Genomic DNA, 22,169 nt, shown 5'->3' on the forward strand with positions numbered 1-22,169 from the left:
TCTATCAATCTACAGCTTTTCCACAGATTTTGTGCTGTGTTGGCAAGACCAGTGAAGGTCAAACAACTAGTACTATATATGTAATTTTGGTTTTGAAACATCCAAAAAAACAAATTAACTTTGGTAAATGTTTTTTTGAAGGAGAGGCAATTACACGGGTAGACAAATTAGTTTATTTGGGCTACACGATGTTCGCCTCACCATCGGTGAGCAAAGTGGAATTGGAAATCACTTTCAAAGTTGATGAAACAATACCTCAGATGAAAAAGATCTACTTTTAGCTTTGCAAATTTTCGATTAAACCATTAATAAAGTTTTATAACGCCAAAGTAATCCCTGTTATATTATACGGGTTGGAGGCACAACCAAAGCTCTGGGACATAGACTGGCAACAGGTGGAGGGTCGTATTTGGAAGAGCTCGTTGGGTCTGCCTAGCTGTCTTCCTATTCAGGTCTTAAGGTTTGAGCTTGCCCTGAAATCATTGCAGCAACAGGTAACTTGGAGACTGCTATCTCTCTACAGACTAATGATAATTCCACAAAAAGGCTCTCTTTATGAAGACATTAAACTCCATCTCCAAACTGACAGATCCAAGATCCTCCAACAGCTGGACATAAAAGTCAAAAGAAATCTGGAAGGAGCCGACCCAATGGTAGCAACCCTGAAAGAGAATCCCTTGAAAGCAAAGAAAGAACTGGAAACAATGGACTGGATCAAAACTGGGTTGGAAACGAGGCAGGTAAAACCAAAGAATAGCTTTTTAGTATTGGAAAAAAAACTGGAAGATCTGCTCAAATATTTACTAAAACATCCAAGCAGTGAATCAAGATATGTTTTTCTCAGGGCCCGCCTTAACTTAATTCATACAGGCGAGATCCTAAGTATTAGAGGACAAAGCCAGAATATAATATCGTTTTGTAAAATCTGTGCAACTAAAAATAAGCAAAACCTGCATCACTTACTCCTTGAATGTAAAGGAACTTGGGAGACTAGAGTTCTCTACTTTGGGAAATGTGTGCATAAATTAGAGTGCTTGCATTCAGAGAACTTTTGGAATCGCCTGATTTCGGGGCACAACACCGCCCTGACGATCGCAGTGGGTCAGGCCCTTTTAAAACTTGGCCTACCCCTTCAAGTGCTGGGCAGACTGGGCCAAATGTTTCTCTAGATATTATGGTTTCATACAGCAGCAGTAATTACCAGTGTACAATTGGGTTGCAGGTATTTGGGGAAATGAAGGTACTTTTACTCTCTCTTTTCTCTTCTTTTTTTTTTCTTTTTTTCAACCTTCTTATTCTTTTTTTTTAATCTTTCTTTTTAAAGGCTTGTCCCCTATTTCTGTGGAATTGTTCATAAGAAAATTGTATTTTTAATGTGGTAAATTGGCATAATGTTGGTTTTTATATTTTGTAAAGATCTACTTGATCAAAACAAATAAAAAAATAAAAATAAAAAATGTATATATGTTCTTGGTTCTATTTATAATTATGAAAAAAAGAAATGGAATCAAAGAAATTAACTTCTTTGCTTTATCCACCTTTTTCTGATGGGCTACTTTTTGTGTTTGGTGGCTCCCACCTGATAGGATACCATGAATTTGGTTCAACTAAACCTATGGAAATCCGAAATCGAAACTAAATGGAGCAAAATCCAGTGAATGATGTCACTGACTCTCCAATTAGACATCAAGAAACATTAGCACCTTGTGAAAAGGAGCCGGCCAATCAGCTCCCTTCAATGCAGGGCTTCAACGCACAGTGGATGAGCTTCCCAGCGCTACTGGTGACATTTTTCCTCCCGGTCCCACTAATACCTGCCGATGCACCTCTCTCCGTTTGACCACCAGCCTCTCTAATCCTCCCCACACAGTTGTTACCGCTCAAACCTTCTGCACTTACCTTGTTTCCACTACCGGCAGGTCCCGGTCTTCCTCCTCAAGCCATGGCCACCAAAGACAGCAACAAGGAATCCCCTCCCTCCCCAGAGTCCCGTTTGCATCTAAGATGGTCACCTTCAATTGGGGGACCGCTTACTTTCATGAAGGGGCACAAGCACCCACGCACTGCTTCATGAAATGGATGTCTTTTTTGGGGGAAAGCAAAATGCTATCTGCACCCCACGGTACAGGCTGGATTGCTAATAGCGTTGAGGCACGTGTTCGCGGGCGGTGTAATTAACAACGCACAGCCTTCGCAAGTCCCTCCCTTTACTCGGTCCTACTTTAGCTCAGGCTGTCCGGCTGTTAATGGCTTTTAAAGGGGGGCCTGCTATGGGCATCCAGCAGGCCCCCAGGGTGCTATGTCTCCTCAGCACCTTAGAGGGTTGCCGAGGGACACCCGGTCCTGAGTGGGGCCAGGGCAGGCCATACCCGTGACCATGCGGACCCCTGCCACCTTGCTGGCTCTAGGGCCCCAGGTATCGTGGCCTGCAGGCCCGTGCTTACACAATGTGGGCCTAGAGGCCTAAATGAGAGACGGACCAGTCATTCCTCTTTAGCAGTCTGAAGCCGTTCTGGTGCATGTGTCTGCAGGGGCTCCTTTTATGTTAAAAGGGCAATACACATGGGAGGAACACATTCCTTTAAAGGGGCAACAGACTTGGGAGGGTCACACATTACAATGGCGATCGCCACCCTGAACGCTGGCATGAAAACTGCAAAAAGACTGTGGGTGATGCAGATAAGGGGAAAAGGGAATGTTTCATTTTACTAAAGAGACAGTGCGGCCAGACTTGCAAAGCTGTTGACTTCACCAGACTATCCGAACATAGACACATTAAAAGTATTTCTGTGTTCAGAAAACTGACATGCAGCCCACCAAAGATAGGAGCATTTCTCATGGACACTTGCATCAGTTGCTGACGGAAAATATTTACATCTTCTGGGTGTGGACAACATTCTCATCTTTCTGGAAAATCAAAAAGAGGACGCAACCCTGATACTGCAATAAAAAAGCAGATGTGGTCAGCAAATCAACTGGCTGCGAAAGTCTTTATCTATGATAGATAGCAGTGGCAAATGTTACATACATTCTCTATCCCCTTGCAGGGCACGAAAAAAGCCAGAATAAGAAAGTGTGAACTTAATGGATGGCACATTAATATTCATTGACCTTAAATGTGTTTGTCCACACAAAAGGACCCCGGCATTAAAACTGTGTTGAGAAGCTTGTATGAGAAAACTCAGTATTTTTCTTTAACATGGTTACTCCTCCTGTACCCCCTTAACCAATCTCTACCCACCCCCACTAGGCACATCCCTGTCCTATGTATAGCGGGTGAGAGAGCAGTTTGAATGCCAACACAGTGAATGACCTTTGGAGAAACCCCTACATTTCAAACCTGTCGCAGACTGGTCACAGTGTTTCAGTGTTATTCTCCACGTGTGAAATACTGCCATTAGTGTGAGTTAGTATGACCTGGGCGTTCCCCCCCACACCCCTGTCTGCCCGTGCTAGGTGCACTGTTACATAGATAGAGATGTGTTCTTTAGTTTGCAAACATTTTGCCAGTTACCCAGTGACCGATGACAAATGAAAGAAGATGGATGGACGGGGTTGACACCCATGTTTTGGCATCCCCTATGGTGCGGGCCGTCCATGTATAGGGTCTCACCAACCAGCCACGCGGGTTTCTACTTTATGTAATGATGTCACTGATGGGGCTATGAACCTTTATAATGTGTGTGTAAATAAACTTGTTATCCTTGCAAGAGGTGTATTGGGCCTTTTTCCCCAGCATGTTGTACTTTTTCTGGTGTGAGCGTCTAAGGGCTTTCATACATTTGGTGGCCCCAATGTGATCCCAGCAATGCCCGTGATGACAGAGGCTTCCGGCCGCTTCTCTGAAGAGCACGTGCCCAGCTGCAGTGACCAGTCCCAAGCGCGCAAAATGCAGAAGTGTGCAGTGGACTTTTTTTTACAGAATTCCTGTCTGCTCTTTGGAGCGAGGCGCTGCTCATGGGAGAGAGCAAACCATTATTGGGACCCTCTGATGGATGAGCTGCGGCGAACACGCAGACATGAGTACAAGGGATAACAACGAGGGCTATGGTGTGAGGGAGTGTTGTGTGTATGAGTGAAGATGGGTGTTGTAAGGCTACGTGGTGAGATTTTTGTTTATTGTTAGTTTTGGTAATTTAAGAGGATTTTATGGAGGAAAATCAAGAATGTAGGGAGCCTTTCCGAGTGAGGGAAGATGATGGTGCCATTTGTTTTGGGACAAGGAGATCAAGGAAAAATTAGGAGTTCTGTATAATTAGATGGCTCTGTGGAAGTAGTGGCTGTTTTAGCTTGTTATTTTAGTTAATTTTTTTAGTGTATTATGATTTTCTGTGTAGGTGGCCCAGTGTTGATATTTTGTTTTGAGAGCATATAGTGTGATAGCGTGTTCGTGTGTTTGAGAAGGGGAGGATAAAGTGATGTTGATAGGGGGCGACGAGAAGGCGGGACGGTGGGCTGGTAGTGACTTTGGTGATAGAAGTTTGCGCAGTGCATGATTACAAAGATTGGGGTATTTGAGTGCGCAAAATGGTAAAGATGGGAGGTGGGACGCCATTAGAGTGCATGTATAGTACATTACCAATGTACAGAGACGAAATGGAGAAGAACCTCAAACAATGGGTAGTAGAGACACAAGGGGGGATGCCCCACTCCTGGCCAGAGCAGGGCACCCACAATAGAATGATATAAGATTACATGAGCACGTTCTTAGCTGCTAAGTATAAAAATAAACAACTGCAAAAGAGAAAAGAGAAATTGGATTTCTGGAAGATGATAGAGGATGTACAGGACCCTTATGGGGTGGAATTTAGAATATTGAAGGGGCCGCCCTAGATGCAATGTCTGTGACAGCAAAGGGGAATGGGATGGCACCACAGGATAAAATCAAGTGAGGTCGGCTCAGGAGCTGTGATTGCCAGAGATTCTGATGTTTCTTGTATGATCTCTGTCCGTTTGGAAAATAAAGGACAGTTCTAATTTTCCCCATGGCTGAGTCCTCCGTCATTGCCAGGGGAGAGTTCGATGGGCCTTGGGTACTCTGCTACGCTGTAACTTTGTGGTGCAAGCCCCGGTCTTCGGGAATACTATACCAAGTGGTAGCAGAGGTCGGTTCGCTATGTTCGATCAGCACAGAGCCGTCTCTTCTGTTGCAATGCCTGGAGGGATGTGCGGTGACTCACGGAGAACGAGAATAACACCGAAGGTGCACCCCGTGAAAAGGCAGTCAGGAGCCACCTTGGAGAAAATCCTGCCCACTGTCCGTGGGACGCCCAGCAGAACAGAAGGGTGGAGTGGCAGATAGGGGGAGAGCCGGTGGCTGAGTGGCATTAGCGGATCACAGAGTTTAAGTATAGACTCAGCCAGATGGCAAATAGGGGACGTGGTAAACAGATGTAGGGTGGTGTTGAGTATTGGGTGTTAAGACATAGAAGTGGATGTTAATTGTCTGTGGTTAGTGAGCATTCGATCTTGAGGAGACCATTTTCGACAGTTGGGCTAGATGATTGACTAAAGGGTATGGATGGCAGAAGATATGTAAATATAGGATTTCCTGGGGGTTGGGTGTTGTAGCTCAGGTCATGGATGATGGTATCCCTGTGTATAGGGCTTAGCAAGTGAAGCTAGCTTGAGTCGCGGAAGGTGTTCTTCTGGTTAAGTCTTGCAGAGGCATTTTATTTACAAGGCGACGCTGTAGGTACAGATTGAGCATGTGAAATATTGAAATCCCCTGTTAGGAGGCAGGAAGACGGCCGTGGATATATGTTGTTTCTATTTGTTGGGGTCTTGGTGTCATTGGGAAATGTTTTGGTCACTTTTGTGAGTGGACCGGTATGGGCGATCCTGTTTCTTTCTCTTATGCATTATAGAGGTGACGTCACCAGTGAGGGTTGTGTATAGGACTGGCATAGCATGAGGAGGGGCAGACACAGACATTTTGTTGACGGTCAAGGATTGAAGGTGTTGTGGTGGTTTGAGACGATGCACGGAAGGCGCATGCGCAGGATTAGAAGGTGTGCAAGAGAAGGTGGAGAGTTGCAGAAGGGTGGTGTGCGTGGAGCCCTCCCATGATATTGGTTGAGAGCCGGAGAGGCTTGTGATTTCCTGGATTGTTTTGCAAAGGTAGCGGGCGCCCCTCTCTCGAAAGAACAGACTTGATAACCTGTTCAGTGGTTATTAACCACTTGAGAGTTCGCAGCAACTGCTTTTACTCACTGTGCCTTTCACAGATGGGAAATATCCATTTGCATATCAGTCTTTGTCCTGCCCAGGGGCAGTCCAGCACCGAAATGCAATGGCAATTCCAACCTGAACGAGAGTACCACCAGCAACCCCATACACGTGTTTCACCCTTGTTGGGGATCATCAGTGAGGTAAAGCTGATGCCTCTCTAAGCACAGTGAGAGGGAGACCAAGTCTGGTTGCCCCCAGACCTAGGGCTACCAATCCCAGGTTCCTTGAAAAATAGTTTTGCAAAGGTAGCGGGCGCCCCTCTCTCGAACTGTTATTTGAATATTTGAGGTTAACATCAAGTAAAGTGCATTTGTTTGATAGCAGCGGAATTGTCGAATGCCCCAACTTGGGGACAAGAGAGTATTGAGGTGATGTATTGTGGCAGCAACATGGGGGATACACCCCTACAACACATGTGCAGGTCCCTTGCACGATATAAAGACAACATTTGTAAATATAGCACGGTATGGACACGAAGCACAGAGGGTAAGCTGCAAAAAACATGGCCAAAAGGTGGGAACTTCTCCAAATGTGTGCAGCATCCATTAAACGTGCATGTATAGAAGGTCTACAAGGGGAAAAAATTGAATAAGCAAATGGCTATATTTGAGCTGTGGAAAATATTCCAGGACGCTGGAGGGGCTGTGGCGTGGCATCACTGGATGCTGAACCAACAGGAGGCCACGGGCAAAAATCACTCTGCCCTAACACCACACCTCCTGAACATGAGAATGAAGGCGCAACAGTGGAGGTCCAGGGATAATATCCAGCGAGGGAATTGAGAGCAGCGGCAGGGTTCACAAATCCAATATTTGCACCTCCAGCATACAGCAAGAGGGAAGGGCAGGCCGAGACCGGATAAGTAGTTGAGGGAGCTGAAGATGCAGGAGGCGAAAAGAGAACACAGCGAGATCCAGGGACGCATACAAAAGAGCGACATGAGGATGGTAGGGAAACGGGGAGGACCAGAGAATATAGTATCCAACGAGTGGGTAGGCAGACAAATATTGCTCAAACTAGACGGGAAGACAATGGGATAAGTGGGAGGTCCTAATAAGAAAGTAATGGGTTGTAAGGACACGGGTGAAGCAAGGGAATGGGCAGCGATAATGGAAGAAGTAGAAAGATGAGAAAAAGAGAAAAAGGAGGAGGGTGAGAGATCACGAAGGGGGAGACAGCAGGCAGAAAAAGGGCAGAGGAAGAAAGGGAAAAGCAAGTACAGATAAAGAAGGAGAACAGGAAGTTGGAAGTAGATTGGCACCTGAGAGAGCGCACTGTGAGGGAAGTGCAAGTGAAATGACTTAGTAGGGAGTGAGGAGGAGGAAGTTGGGCGATCTATCCATCGTCCTCTGGGGAGGAGCCCAGACTAAGGGGTGACAAAGGGGAATGGGCGCATCACTCAAGGGATATCGTGCAGCGCAAATAGCCTCACTCCATACACAGAGACTCTGGGACCTTCCAGCACGAAGGAGGCAGAATTAGTGAGGGAGACAAGGAGGGAAAACTGGACTGATACAATGCCCAGTATTGGAGAAGGGAGGGGTCGACCTCTATACATACCATGGCAACAAATTTACAAAGACAACTTGAGATGTAAGTTACCCTTGTTGACCGCGGGTGCCGTGTAATGGATACACGAGGTAGAAAGGCTAACAGGAGGCACAACACTAGCGGTGGGGGATATGAAAAGTTTGCTTTCAGCTATTCTTCGGGAGGTTGCTAATGACGTATGGAAAAGGGCCGACTACCCAGGAGTAACCGCCCAGAACAAAGCACACGATGGTTCGCCATTTAACCACTGCCGAGTGGTCGTGTGGCGTGCTCTACCGTTACAGCACTCAGAAACCTCAGACATTAGCACGATTATGGCACGCAAAATGGGGGAAGACGAAGAACCCTTGCAGTACATTCAAGCTATTCAAGCTATTCAAGAGAAATGGAGACTTGAAATGTGACTTGAAGTGTGCTAACCGTGGGACAAGACAGTGGGATTTTTCTATCATATATCAGGTCAATGGTTGCCGGAGCAGGTGCAAAGACAGCTCAAAAAGTGAATGGGGTTGGAGGCCAAACCATGGTCTGAAATTCAACTCACTATAGTACACTGAGAAAGAACCAAAAGGAAAGGAAGCAGAAATAGGCACAGTTAGTGCAGAGGAAGTTGTCAAAAAACATGATGGAAGGGGACGTGTGGACTAGCACGGAAGGACAAAGTGCCCCACATGCGCAGTACTGACAACCACCCTCTGGGGGAGCTTACATGGGGAAGGGTGACACGTACCACAGATTTAGTGGAAGAAGAGGACAACCTAGAGAAAGAGAATATGGGTATGAAATGCAGCACGGTCAAGTAGGGTTTTCAGGGGGATATCAGATAAGGATGTATGGATCATCCCAGTGTTGGGTGTGTGGGCAGATAGGGCACATTTCTCGAGTATGTAGGAGCAGGGTGGGAATGCAACAGAGTGGGTGGAAGCAATATCAGCCCACATATCAGGGAGAACAGACTGCGTACTATGCTCAGGACCAAACACAACAACAAGTGCAGACATTGGACGCATACCCGCAGGCATACCAATCCATGACAGACACCCCAGATGCAGGCGGCCGCGCAGCTCACAGGCACCACCTGCAACGCAGATGCAGAATAATACGCAATCACCATAGACAAACAGCAAAATGACAGGACACTGACAGGCACAGACTCCATGGGAATGACTCCTATTTGGAAATTGGGAGGGGTGTCTGTGGTGGGGGTCGACCCATTCACAGGGAAAGGAATGACATTGTACCCACAATAGGACAGGCCACAGATAGACCTGATGTGTTCTATCCTATCGATTAGGCCCAACCTGGCAGAGGAACCACGTATAGGGGTGACATAAGGTGACAAGACCTTCGCCTTTCTTGTAGACACAGCGGCGACTAGATCCTGCATCAGGGAGGGAACGTAGCCAATATCACGCATCACCAGGAATGCACAGGGATTTCCTGGGGCAATGTTGGTTCCTTTTACAGACGATCTTACACTTTCTATAGGGGAGCATGATTTAGCTCTACCGTTGTTGTATTCCCGACAGACACCAGTAAAAATAATAGAAAGAGACATTATGAGCAAACTTAACATGACCATCTCATTCACTGACCAAGGGATAGTGTGCTCCACGCCTGAGATTCACCTCCTAACCGTGAGGGAAATTAATCAAGCTTACTGTGGGCGTAGAGTGCAGAGGGGGGTGTCAGTAGATGAAGAACTATTCCAGTATGGAGTTGAAGTAATAATAGCATGGCTCCCGGGTATACAGGGAAAACTATGGCACCTTTCAAATGAGTACATATTCAGACCAGAACTACTATTAGACAAGCCAGAGGGACAGTGATCCCACTAGAACTAGAGGTAGTAACAGTGGAGGAATACAGAATAACAGTACACAGTACAGATGACATCGGATGAGCATGGAGGTTGGTGATTGCAGTGGGGGAAGGGTACAGGTTGACTACCATGATGAACGAAGAATTGTTCAAAGACAACCATTCAGATCACCAGATGGTGTTTGACATTAGCATTACATACTGGGTGAAAATACTCTACAAGGTGGTACTGCAGAGAATGTCGATGATGCTGCAAGCACCGTTGTCATTTCTCGAGAAAGACTTGGCCAAGGTCCCCAGTGTCTTATGGACCACAAGTGCCTATGACGTGGGGCTTCTGAAAGGAATAGGAGCAGTAAAGATAAAGCTCAAACCAGAAGCTATTTCACCAAGAGCAAAGCAATATCCTCTGTCGAGGGAGGCAGATGAGGACATTTCCGAGACCATTGCGGCACTAGTTAGGCAAGTAATTCTAATCCCCTCAGAGTCACCGTGCAACACAATGGTGTAACCTGCGAAAAAGGCATTTTATACAGGATTTGCGCCCTTCGAACCTTATTGTTGAGGCAGAATTTCCTCTAATTTCCAAACCCAGCAACAATTCTGTGCAGAATTCCTACGGAAGCTACCCAATTCATGGTTATAGATTTGAAAAATGCCTTCTTTTGTATACCACTCCATCCAGACTCACAAGAGTAATAAAAAAAGGAAACACATTAGGCTCCCACAAGGGTACTGCGAGTCCCCTTCCATATTCAACAGGGTCCTCCAGATGGACTTAGGCAATGTACAGTTAGAAAGTGTTATCATACAATAAGTGGAGGACATCTTGATCTGCAGCAAGACAGAAACACAATATAGAAATGACTCCATGCACATGTTGACTGTGCTCACAGAAAAGGGGTACAAGGTAAACAAAGACAAACTACAATAATGCTAGAAGTATTAAATATGGGGCAGTTGCTTTCCCAAGACACCAAAACCCATGACCATAAAACAAACAGTTTTTAGGCCTCTGCAGTCACTGCCAAGCATAGCATGGGTATTGAACTACAGCACATACACAAGACCATTGTTAAGTGCACTGAAAGAAGCACAAAGATGGGAGGGTACATTGCAGTGGACAGAAGAAATGACTGAGGCATTTGAAGAGCAATGTGCATAGTGCCAGTGTTAGGGATCCCAGATTATCAGGACAAGGTTTACTTATTCTCACATTCCAACGGAGTAGCAATGACCACAATTCTGACGTAGAAAACAACCATGGGTCCCAAACCATTAGCATATTACAGCAGGAAACTATACCCAGTGATAAGAGGACACTACTCTTATGAGCAGGCACTAGTTGCTGTCACATTTGCAGTGGAGAAATCAACAAGTATCTCCATGGGATGCAGCACCACTCTTTTTGTGGAGCATGCTCTCTTCGCTATACTAGAGGGACCCAAAAGTACACTATCAGCACAAAGGGCTTCGGGATATGAGGTGATACTATCAAATCCTGCTATCTAGGTAGTCAGGTGCCGACTTGTGAACCCGGCTATATTTTTTGCCAAGCCCATAGAGGAGGATGAAAAACTATGTCAACATCCGAAAGTAATGGAGAACCCACTTGAGGGAGGGGGGGTGCTTTATATTTATGGATCGTCAACAGTAGACCAGAGCACAGGAGAAAGACCTAGTTGGACAGCAGTAGTGGGGCTAAAGGAGAATGGGACAAGAGAGGTGGTAGTAAGCGCACACTTACCATCACATTTTTCAGCACAAGCTGCAGAGCTAGTAGCTCTAATACTGGCACTGGAGCGAATGCAAGAACCACAAAGTGATAGTTCAGATTCAGCCTACATTACGTCTATAGTGCACTCTGGACTGTCATGCTGGCCAAGGGGGGCTGCCGAAGTGCTGGCGGGTCACCGGTGCAGCACGCACGGTTATTGGGCAGACTGTTAGAAGCGCTCCAATTCCCAATGAGCATAGCGGTCACGAAATGCCAGGCCCACACGAGGGGGGAGGATCCCGTCTGCAGGGGCAAAGAGGCAGCAGATGCGAAAGCGAAACATGCCTCATATGTTGAGGACATCTTAGAGATGGACCCCCATCCAAGGCACGTAACCATGTAACTATGTACGAACAATGGTGTTGAAGGAGGGGTATAATACATTACCAATGACGCAAACATTATGGAATCGCAGGGAATTGCACAAAAGGAGAAAAAGGAATTATGGTTGGAAAGGGGATGTTCTATGTCTCCAACAGATGCTCTATGGCAGCAGGAAAGCACATGGAAGGTAGTGATTCCACTATCATTGTTACACATATCACTGACACAACTACATCATCCTACAGATATGGGGAAGGATGCACTTACTGCTCACATTGAAGAAGATTGGTCTGTCCCAACCTAGCGCAGCATGTGGCAGAATGTATGACTACCTGCCTTGTCTGCAGGAAATTCACAGGAGGCCATACAATAAGTGTAGTGAGAGGAGCCATACCTTGCCCACTGGGTCCATTCCAACACCTCCAAGTCAATTATGTAGACATGATTCAAGTATGTCAGAGCTACCGCTACATTATAATAGTCGTGTGCCCATTCTGCCGATGAATCAAAGCCCCTATTCCCATCCTCATGCCTTCCGAGCAGCATAATTCCTGTGGTCTGACAACGGTCCTCACTTCGTCAATGTGATGTTTCATCACATTACAACTTTGCTAGGAATGCAACACAAATTCTCCTGTGCGTACCAACAACAAGTGAACGAGATATTTGAGAGCATCAACGGGCTGCTCAAGGAGAGTATTGCCAAAATAAAGCTAACTTTAAATTAGTGCTGGCTATACTGTTTGCCCTTAACTTTATTTGCATTGTGCAACAAACCAGGGTCTGACCAGCATTTAAACCCACACGAGGTGGTAACTGGCGACAGATGCGGCTTTTCCTGGCTCCTCCCACTAGGGCTCTGACAGATGCACAAACAATGTCTAATGTATTGGGGCAGGAAATCTATAATTACACCACTGCCTTGATCCCCATACTATCGTGGAAGTAACAGATCGAGCAGTGACGCTAAAACGCACAAAGGCTTTGAATTAGCTTGGCTACATCAAGCCCTGTCGAGCAGTGGCCTCTCCTAGCAACAACAGCAAAAGGGCCAACGTTCCGCAAGAAGATTAACAAAACGATCATCAAGAAGACTCACAGCCCAGCAGAGGACAACCTATGATTAATCACTCCCATGCGAGAGAGATGAGGAAAGGACTTCCTACACATACATATAGAATCGTATCACTCGCTCCCATGTCTTGTCCACAATCAATTCTTGTAAATCCTCTTCCCAGTTTCAGCAGGCGGTTCCAACACATTCACCCACTGGGATATAATTAGTTCATATAGCCTTGATACTGCATGGCCATCTTCAGACGTATCAAAGTGTTTTTAATCGCTTCATTCTGTTTTAGCTCCCTTGCCATTCCTGGCCATTTCTGCCTCAGCACCTTGAAGAAGGAGGCATAAACTATGTGTTGACTGCCATGTAATCCTGTTTTAGTAGTGAGTGTGCTGAAGTCTACTGGTTTCCCTTCCCACAGCGGGTCCCCAATTGGTGCCACCCACTGGTACTCCCAACACTTCCACACATTTACACTTGCTTGCGGGTCATCTGCTTTTAGCACCATCAGTGGGATCTGGGGAGAATAGGGCGTCGTATTCCCTAGTAAGTGGCAAGCCTTGTGCCATATCGTCTTCCCTAGCGTCAGCAACAGTGGGGGTTTAGGCAAATATGACGCATGTATTCATATTACTTTTTTCAAGACGAATTGGGTGCACACAGATTGCAATAGGGGAGTGTCCTGAGTAGGTTCATCTGACAGCCACCCTGTGACAAACTGTAATTGGCTCACCACAAAGTATGCCTCATAATTGGGCACCTGGATACCCCCTTGGTCACATGGTTTCTGCAGTTTCGTAAGTGCCATTCTACATCTGGTGTTTGACCATAGGAACCCCCGGCATGCAGTGTCCAGCCTAGTAAAGAAGCTCCTAGGGATGTTGTATGGGACTTTGGTGAACTAATGCAGGAACTTAGGCAGGACCACCATCTTCAATAATGCATCTCTACCCATCAGTGAGAGGCAACCTAGACCAAAAGTCCATGGATTTCCCCACCCTGTCAGCCGCCTTCTGCGTATTTTGTGTGTGTTCTGTCTTTGGATCATGACAGATATCAACTCCCAGGTACTTAAAACTTTCTACCTCCCACCTCACTGAAAGTACTGGTAGCAAGTCGGCAGGTTTTCCTCTATATCCCACCAATGGGAACAAGCACTATTTCTGTTTGCTAACCATCGGCAAAGGCTCGATAATTTCCAGTATCTATTGTAAACTGGTCTCTGGGTGTTGTAGATATAAGAGCATATCGTCGGCATATAAAGAAATAAAATTACATTTATCATGCGTGTCTATACCAGCCTCTTTGTACTCCTTCCGAAGATACACTGCCAAGGGTCCTAGGGCCAGTATAAACAGCATTGGGGACCATGGGCATCTCTGCCTAGTACCTTTTTCTAATACCCACTGTTCTGAGAGTCTTGACTCTCGCAACCGGCTTGTTGTACAGCAGCCATACCCATTTAATATATGTGGACCCCATGCCAAATCTTTTTAATGTAGCTAGCAACCATGGCCACCTAACCGAGATGAGCGCCTTGACCGGGTCTAGTGAGGCTACCGCATAATGATTTGTAATGTCCTTGGTATAGTCAACGATGTGTTGCAACCTTCATAGATTCCATGTAATGTTCCTGTCCAGCACATATCCAGTTTGGTCTGGGTGTATCAGCTCGGCTATTACTGTCTTAAGCCTATTGGCAAGTAGGGTAGTGAGTATTTGACAGTCTTGATTTAGCAATGACAGTGGCCTGTATGAGCCACAGTTTGTGTCTGGTTTATTTGGTTTAAGAAGCAGTACAATAATAGATTCCCTTAACAATGTTGGCAACAGTGGGGGTGTGATTTCCGCCATGTACTCTTTGTAAAACTCGCTAGGCAACCCATCCGTTCTCGGCGTCTTACCAGTTGGCAACCCTCTGATAGTGGCTTGTAGTTCTTCAAAAGTTATGGGAGCCTCAAGCTGTACCAAAGTATCGGGATCTGATCTCGGGAGGTCTACCTGTGCTAGGGCCTCATTTATCTCGGAGGGCTGTATCTCAGATGTGTCTGTATATAGGTCTTTGTAGTAGTCAAAGAAACATTTGTTTATCCCTTCCTGCGTCATTCACACTGCTCCATCCCTACCCTTAATTGACTGTATCATATCCCGCTTGGACTCACTCTTGACTAACCAGGTAAACAGTCGTCCTGGCTCATCTCTTTCTGCATGCTGCTGTTCTACATATTTCGCATAATTCAGCGCACCCAGCCTATCCCAGTGTTTCAAGCATTTGTGCTTCAACCTGTTAGCCTCCTGAACTCGATCCCTGGTGATACCCTCTGTACAGTCTATTTCCTCAATTGTGGTTTCCACCTTAGATGAATCACGCGCCTCTGAGCTTCCAGGTCGGAGTACATGCTCTAGGAGGCAATACACGCCATGTAACTAGTAACGGCGCATGGTCCTACAGTACACGCGCTTTGTATTCTGCGGTTGTGATTTCGTTTAAGGTTTCCTCATCCGTGAAAACATAATCTAGTCTGGTGAATAGACCTTTCAGGGAAGTATAGTGCGAGTATCCTCGGACCTGCGGGTGAAAAGCCCTCCAAATGTCAGGCAGATTAAACACCTGTAGCAAAGTAGCATGAGTTTACTATCAGAACTAGTAGCATGAGTTTACTATCAGACCTATCGAGTCTAGGGTCCAATGCACAATTGAAGTCCCCACCCCACACTAATGTACAATTTCTATGTGGGCCAATTCGGGGATATAGCGAGCGGAAATAGGCAGCGGTATTGTGGTTCGGGGCATAAGTGTTGAGAATACACAATTCCTTTTTTTCCAAAAAGCCATGCACTATAACCATCCTGCCTTTTTTATCCGTTACCGTCTTAAGCACTCGAAAGGGTACAGTCAGTGCTATCCATATCAATAGCCATCTAGCGTACGCCGAATACGGCGAGCCCAAGGTGGTGCCACGCCATCTCTTAGTGAGAGCAAATTGTTTCTCTTGGGCAATGTGAGTTTCTTGTAGGAGTGCTATATCTACTGTTTGTTGGCGCAAGTATGTCATTATCCTGTTCCTCTTAATGTAACTATTGAGCCCCCTGACATTCCATGAGGCTATCTTACGTTCCCCCGTCATAAGTGAAATCTTCCATATAACTCAAAGGTCTAACATTCTCATCATGTTTGCTTTGTGTGGCAATATAAGCTGTGCCCCAACTGTCCCTCCCAACTCTCGTTCCCCTCCAACCCCCAAAAATTACTCAGCTCTGTACCTCATGCTCAGGCATTCCAACTTCCTACTCCCACCCCAGCTATTCTTGTCCACTGGTGTCGAGCATGCAGTGGGCGGATACGTAACCGCTAGTAACTGAAAATAAAAACAATATTGGGTAAAGGATGTTCCCTCACAATGTGCTCAAGCTTACTGGAGTTCGCATTGTTTTCGCTCCTGATGTCCACAAGAATCTGGCGCCAAAGGTTTCCCCTAAGGTGGGTTTGTCGCTCCCTACGGTTGCCCTGGCGCTAGTCCCGTCATGCTCCTGCGGTCTTTCACCTGCCCCTCGGGTCCCGACGGCAGGATTACTGTGTCCATTCACTTATGTGCTTCCTCCGGAGTGTCAAAGAAGACAGCCCGGCGAATGATTTTCAGCCTCTCCGGGTAAAACAGCATATACTTGAGATTAAATTCCCAGAGCCTCTTCTTCATTGAGGCAAAGTGCATCCTTTGTTTTCGTACTTGCAGGGTGTAATCAGGATATGCTGTAATTTACGCAGATGCTCTTTGTATCATACCGCTGCTTCTGAAGTATTCCAGGAATTTTTCTCTGTCCTTGTAATTTAGTATCCGGGCCATGATGGGCCCTGGTGGGGCCCCATCAGCGGTTTCCTGGCTAGGGATCTGTATGCCCGTTCGACAGTTAAGCCTTGAGTGAGGGTGCCTGGGCTGATTTCCTGCAAAAGCATGTTCTCGACAAGGTTTGTGGGGTCCGCTCCTTCTTCCCCTTCACGGAGATCAATAATTCTGACGTTAATTGTACTGGCTCACCTTTCTGCGTCTTCTACCCTCACCTCCAAGTTTCTCATCTGTTGTTGCAATATTGTAATATCTTTTGTGGTGTCTTTCAGGCCCGCCGTATTCTCTGCCACCTGCTTTCCTAGAGTCCCTGTTCGCTCAGTCAGTGCCCTGACATCTTGTCTCAGAAGGCTCACGTCCAGATTGATGGTGTTCATTTTGGTTTCCAATGCAATTTTCAGGGCCGCAATTGCCGCCAGGACTTGCTGGTCACCCCCATCTGTTCCATCTCCCCTCCTGCACTGGGGTGGCCAGCGTCATAGCCTTGCTTGTGTTTGCTGATTTCACAAATGTGACCAACGTCGGTTGCTTGGATTTGCCTTTGAGTGCCTTGGAAGACGTGTGTGAAGTTCCAGCTGACTGTCCTGTGCTCTGCACTTGGCGATGTTGGTGCCTTGTTGTTTCTAGGTGTGCGCCAGTCCAACCCCTGATATTTGACTGTGTTCCTTTTCCCAGGGCGTGAGCTCTGGCAGTGATGCGTGATCAGGGTGTGCTATGATCAGATGTTGCTCATGTTTCCCTCCACACTTGGTATCCCTGTGTGTGATGGCCTCCATGAACTATCAGGGTTGCTGCACTCGAGGTTGCAGGTTTAAGCGGCCCCCGCTCCTTGTACTCGTGTCTGTATTGTCCCTTTGCTCATCTGTCCCATACTGGGGTATTTATAATTGTGGTTCTTTCTTCCCCTTGGTGCCATTTTGGGGTGGGAAAGTGCTGCGTCCCTTGACTCATGGTGCTTCCGGGAGTGTAGGGAGCTGGAGGCTTTGTGCATATGAACCGCTGCTTTATCCCATTGATCACTTTTGCTCAGCTCTGCTTAAGTGCTCCCTCAATGCTGTCTGTCCTCAGGTGCTAATGGAGTGCCCCATCTGCCCTGGCTTGACGCAGCGGCTACATGACTCTCCCCGCAGCCCTCCGTTGGGCTCTTTGCTGCCTCTGCGCACGCCACTCGCACTTGTCCCACTAGGATGTTGGTGGATCCTGAAACAAGCTGTGTGGCACCACCAGCACCAGTCCAACACACCTCAATGCTGCTGCACAGTCAGTCCAGGTTGCCATGCCCGCACCCGCCGCCATCTTGGGTAGTAGTCCGCACGCCATAGTGTCAGCGTCGGCAGGCTTATTCTTCGATCTGCGGAATCCAATTCCTCTTGGATTTCACCCTGGTGCTCCTTCGGTTATCTCTGCAGGATCAGCTTACTGCCAGGTCAAAGGGCTGACAGGTTTTGCATCTTTGGCAAGGATTGTGTCGAATCAAGCAGGAGCTGTAGAGAGAGCGTCATACAGCATGGCCACTTAGCCACGCCCCCAAGCAGATAGAATTGATACATTCATTGTCCACTGAACATCGCAACCTGCAGGCACTTTCTCAGGCTAGGTGGACATATCAGTGGCCACAATGGGGAGACACAGTCTTTCTCATTACCTTGAAAAATTACACTGACAACTGTGAACAGAACAGGGTCTCAGGCCTGGGCAGACCCAATCCAGCCAATCAAGAAGCTCAAATTAATGATGCAAGGGCTACTGGTCGTTCTGCAACAATGTATTAGATCATTTTTGGGGAAGTCTCAGGCGAACCCACCTGACATGGCAAGACCAATTGAATAGCTCATATATGGGATATCTATAGGTGCGATTACCCGAGCTACCCAATTGGTTTGCTTTGTAAGTTTTGTGGGAAGGGTCGAGGTTTGTAACGTCACCATCGGATAAAACCAAGTGACGCTGGCTCAGGAGCTGTGATTGCCAGAGATTCTGATGTTTCCTGTATGATCCCTGTCTGTTTGGAAAATAAAGGACAGTTCTAATTTACCCCATGGCTGAGTTCTCTGTCATTGCTAGGGGAGGGAATCGATGTGCCTTGGGTACTCTGCTAAACTGTGATTTTGTGGTGTGAGGCCCAGTCCTCTGGTATTCTATACAGTTGGACGTAAGGAAGGGAGGAATACAGGCACCCAGATACCATTATTGCATAGAGGCCTAGGTAGGATGCACTATGTTCCCTGGGCGCTATTGGATAAACATAATTAGATTAAGCTGCTTCCGCCCCTTAAATCCAAGGCCGGATAAAGGATTTACACATTTGAGAAACAGACAGCAGGGATTCCCTTGACCATGGGGGGCATGAAAAGTTTGCCTGTCTCAATTGTGGGGTGTCAGCCTGGAGATGGATGATATGATATGATTGTTTATTTATATAGCGCCTATACACAATGTGTTTCAAAGCGCTTCAAGGCAAGGGAGGGAACAAGGGAAAATACAACCACATTCTTACAGTCCATGAACAGTAAGAATGTGAAATTAACTATCGTACTCAGCCTGACGACATTTCAGATAGTGCAAGAGCTAAGACATAGATAAGGAAGGGAGGGGGATAGTGGGAAGGAAATGGAAACAGACAGGCAACTACCGTACTAGGCCTGACGACATTTCTGGTAGAGCCGGAGAAAAACAAAAGGTGAGGGAGAGGGGTGCAGAAAGGGAGGGGAGGAACAAAACTAGCGACTATCGTACTAGGCCTGACGACATTTCAGATAGTGCTGGAGGGATGGTGGGGAGGAAAGAAAACAGTAATGGGAGGGTGGAGAAAACAGACGAGGTTGCTATCATAATAGGTCCAGGGACAATTCTGATAGAGTAAGTGCATAGAAGAAAGTAAGGGGAGGAGATATGAAAAGGGAGAAGGGAAAGGAGGAGAGAAAAGAGAGTAAGCAGTCAAAAAGAGTGGAGAAGCAAGAGTGGAGAGCGAATACAATTGCAGAAGTCAGTAGTAACACATAATGTTGCAAGCCAGGATTCAAAATGAAGATGTGAACAGCATGATTCAGGGCCACCATGAGTACAAGATGCAAAGGAAGTCCAGCATGAGAGTTTAGAAAGAGTGACACACTGTGAATGAATGAAGTCCATAAAAGTCAAATCCAGCATTGGCCACAAGACAGTGATGGTGAAGGAAGGCACCAATTGGGCGGGGCTTGCTAAGTGGTGAAAAAGAGTGACAGGCAGGAAGGCACCAGATGGGCGGGGCTTAGGCCAGGTGACCTAGATCCACTTGCATCTGCTCCCCATCTGCAAAGGAACAGAAGCTGGAGGGTTCCTTAAGTAGGGAAACAGAGCGGCAAGCAGGAAGGCACCAGGTGTGTAAGTGACTCCAATCAAGCAATCCCACTAAGTCAGTGCCTTGTCTGGGATGCCCAAGGGAAGCCCTTATTTATATATTTTTATGGCAAGTTATAATCTGGATGATGAACCCTTGTATAACACCCCTCTCTTAGAATCCCCCTGACCCCACTGAGCCAAGAAGTAGATTTGTTTTGCAAATTTAAAAGGTTTATTTGAAAAATTAAACAATATGTATATATCACACTTTTATAATAAATTAATAATTCATATCACACTTATGAATATAATGTTGATCAACAATGGGTAATCTGACACTAGCACACCTCTTTACAATCAATGAGGAGTTGGTATAGGATGGATAAGGCAGTGAAAATACTTTTATGGTTTCAAGGGAAAAGCAATGAGGAATGAAATGCAGTACAGAAATAACTTGATATGATTTTAGCAAAAGATAATATAATCACTTTTTCTCTGGCAATTCCCCCCCCCCCCCCTATGCAATGTAAGAAATGGAAGGAGGAGCACACAGTTCTCAGGAATGCAATCAAATACAATACGAAATTCAGTTCCCCCCCAGCAAGCTTAGAGGAAAACAGGTAGAAGTTTGAAACACAGGCAAATTACTTTAATGTGGTTTGCAAGGAAGTGAAAAGGTGCTAAAATTGCTTTTAATTCCCTCTGGAGGTTCAGGGTAGGTGATGGCTACTTTATATTAGTTCAGGCTCACTTTAGCAATGCTCTATGAGTAACTAGCAGGTTAAACGAATTTTAGCAAAGGAAAGCAAGGAGCTGCTGACTTTTACAGGTGAAGAAATCAGGCCAAATCGCAAACCGCGGTAAAATTTTGCGAGTGCGTGAATCGTGAAGCAAGTCGGTTCTAGAATCTTAGCTTTTAAATGAAAGTTAAACCATGTTCCTAGGACAAATGGTTCCAGAGATACAGACGATTTAGTAAAGGTAGTTTTTCGGATTTAAAGTAAAACTCAAAATGACAGGTGACAGTTTGCAGCTTTAGAATGACAGATGACAGCTCGCAGCTTTAGAATGACAGATGACAGGATTACTAGGAGGCTGTTCTACTTAGGTTAAAATAGTTTGGATTAGATTATTTTAACTAAGAGATTGGGTTCTGCACAGTTCTGGCGGATACTCACTCCTAATTTTGAAATGAATGGGCCTCGCCACGGATCTGGTCAACTGGACTGGACTTCGGGCGGTTCTGCTCACAGCGTCTGGGTCAGCTCTGCTCTGCTGGTCTAGCCTCTCTGGATACAGAGGCCTCTGGTTCTGGATACTGCTCTGCTTTCCGGTCCGGATCAAGTGGATTCTGGATGTAACACTGCTTTCTGGGTACTGGCAAAAGGTCTTCGCAAAGAATTCAGACAGCTCGCCCGGCTGTGGAATAGTTTGCAAATGATTTTAAGGATGCTGAGGCCTGCTGAGGAGAGTTCTCAGTTTGTGGGTTTAGGCCCTTGCTTTAAGTTCTGAAGTAAAGTTCTGGTCTCTGGAGATTGATGGATGTGAAGTCTGGAGTCTCCCGGCAGAGCGTCCCGCAGAAAATGGAATTGAAAGTCTATCTGTCCTGCACTGTCTGCTTTTATGTGTTTAGAAAGTGGGTGGAGAGGCTAGCTTCACTAAGGCTGCCCCTCTCTTAATTTGATAGGTCAATAGATTCTTTGGTCCCTGATTTGGGAAGGGATAGTGTGTCAGAGTGATGTCATTTTTATGACCTTCAGAAATGACACTCCCCTGGTCAATGTGCACACAAATCTATTTCTGATCCAAATACATATTTCCCAGGTACACAAGTGTTTGACATTACATGTACATACTACACATTGCTTAAGGTAGTCTCTGTTCCGACTCTGGCGTTTCTAGGAGCTTGCATTCAAAAATGGCAACTTATTTTCGATTTTAGTGGGTTTTGCAACATTGGTTTTTCATCAAAAACTATACAAAGGTACACCCCTCTTCTACACATATCCCAGTAAATTTCCAGGTCGCTAGCTTAAATACTGTGTCTGCAATATTCATAATTAGCAGGGTTTTGCACCAGAACATCACACAAATTGGAGTTTGGTCTTGAATTGTGGGCACAGTTTTCATTTTAAGGATCCCCAAATTGCACATTTCTGTCATCTGGTTACAAAGAGTTATCAGTATTTTGATGAAACATATATTTGCCTTCAATTCAACTCCCCAAAGTGTT

The 22,169-nt window shown here is 46.1% G+C and overlaps 1 protein-coding gene across 1 annotated transcript in view; it reads right to left on the reverse strand.

The window, feature by feature from the left end:
• EPHX2 (epoxide hydrolase 2) overlaps positions 1-22,169 on the reverse strand; it is a 1,142,911-nt gene that overhangs the window by 914,120 nt on the left and 206,622 nt on the right. The gene's annotated exons all lie outside the window — the stretch shown is intronic.

Source organism: Ambystoma mexicanum, chromosome 4p, assembly GCF_040938575.1.
Source record: "Ambystoma mexicanum isolate Mex_15411 chromosome 4p, UKY_AmexF1_1, whole genome shotgun sequence".
NCBI lineage: Eukaryota > Metazoa > Chordata > Amphibia > Caudata > Ambystomatidae > Ambystoma > Ambystoma mexicanum.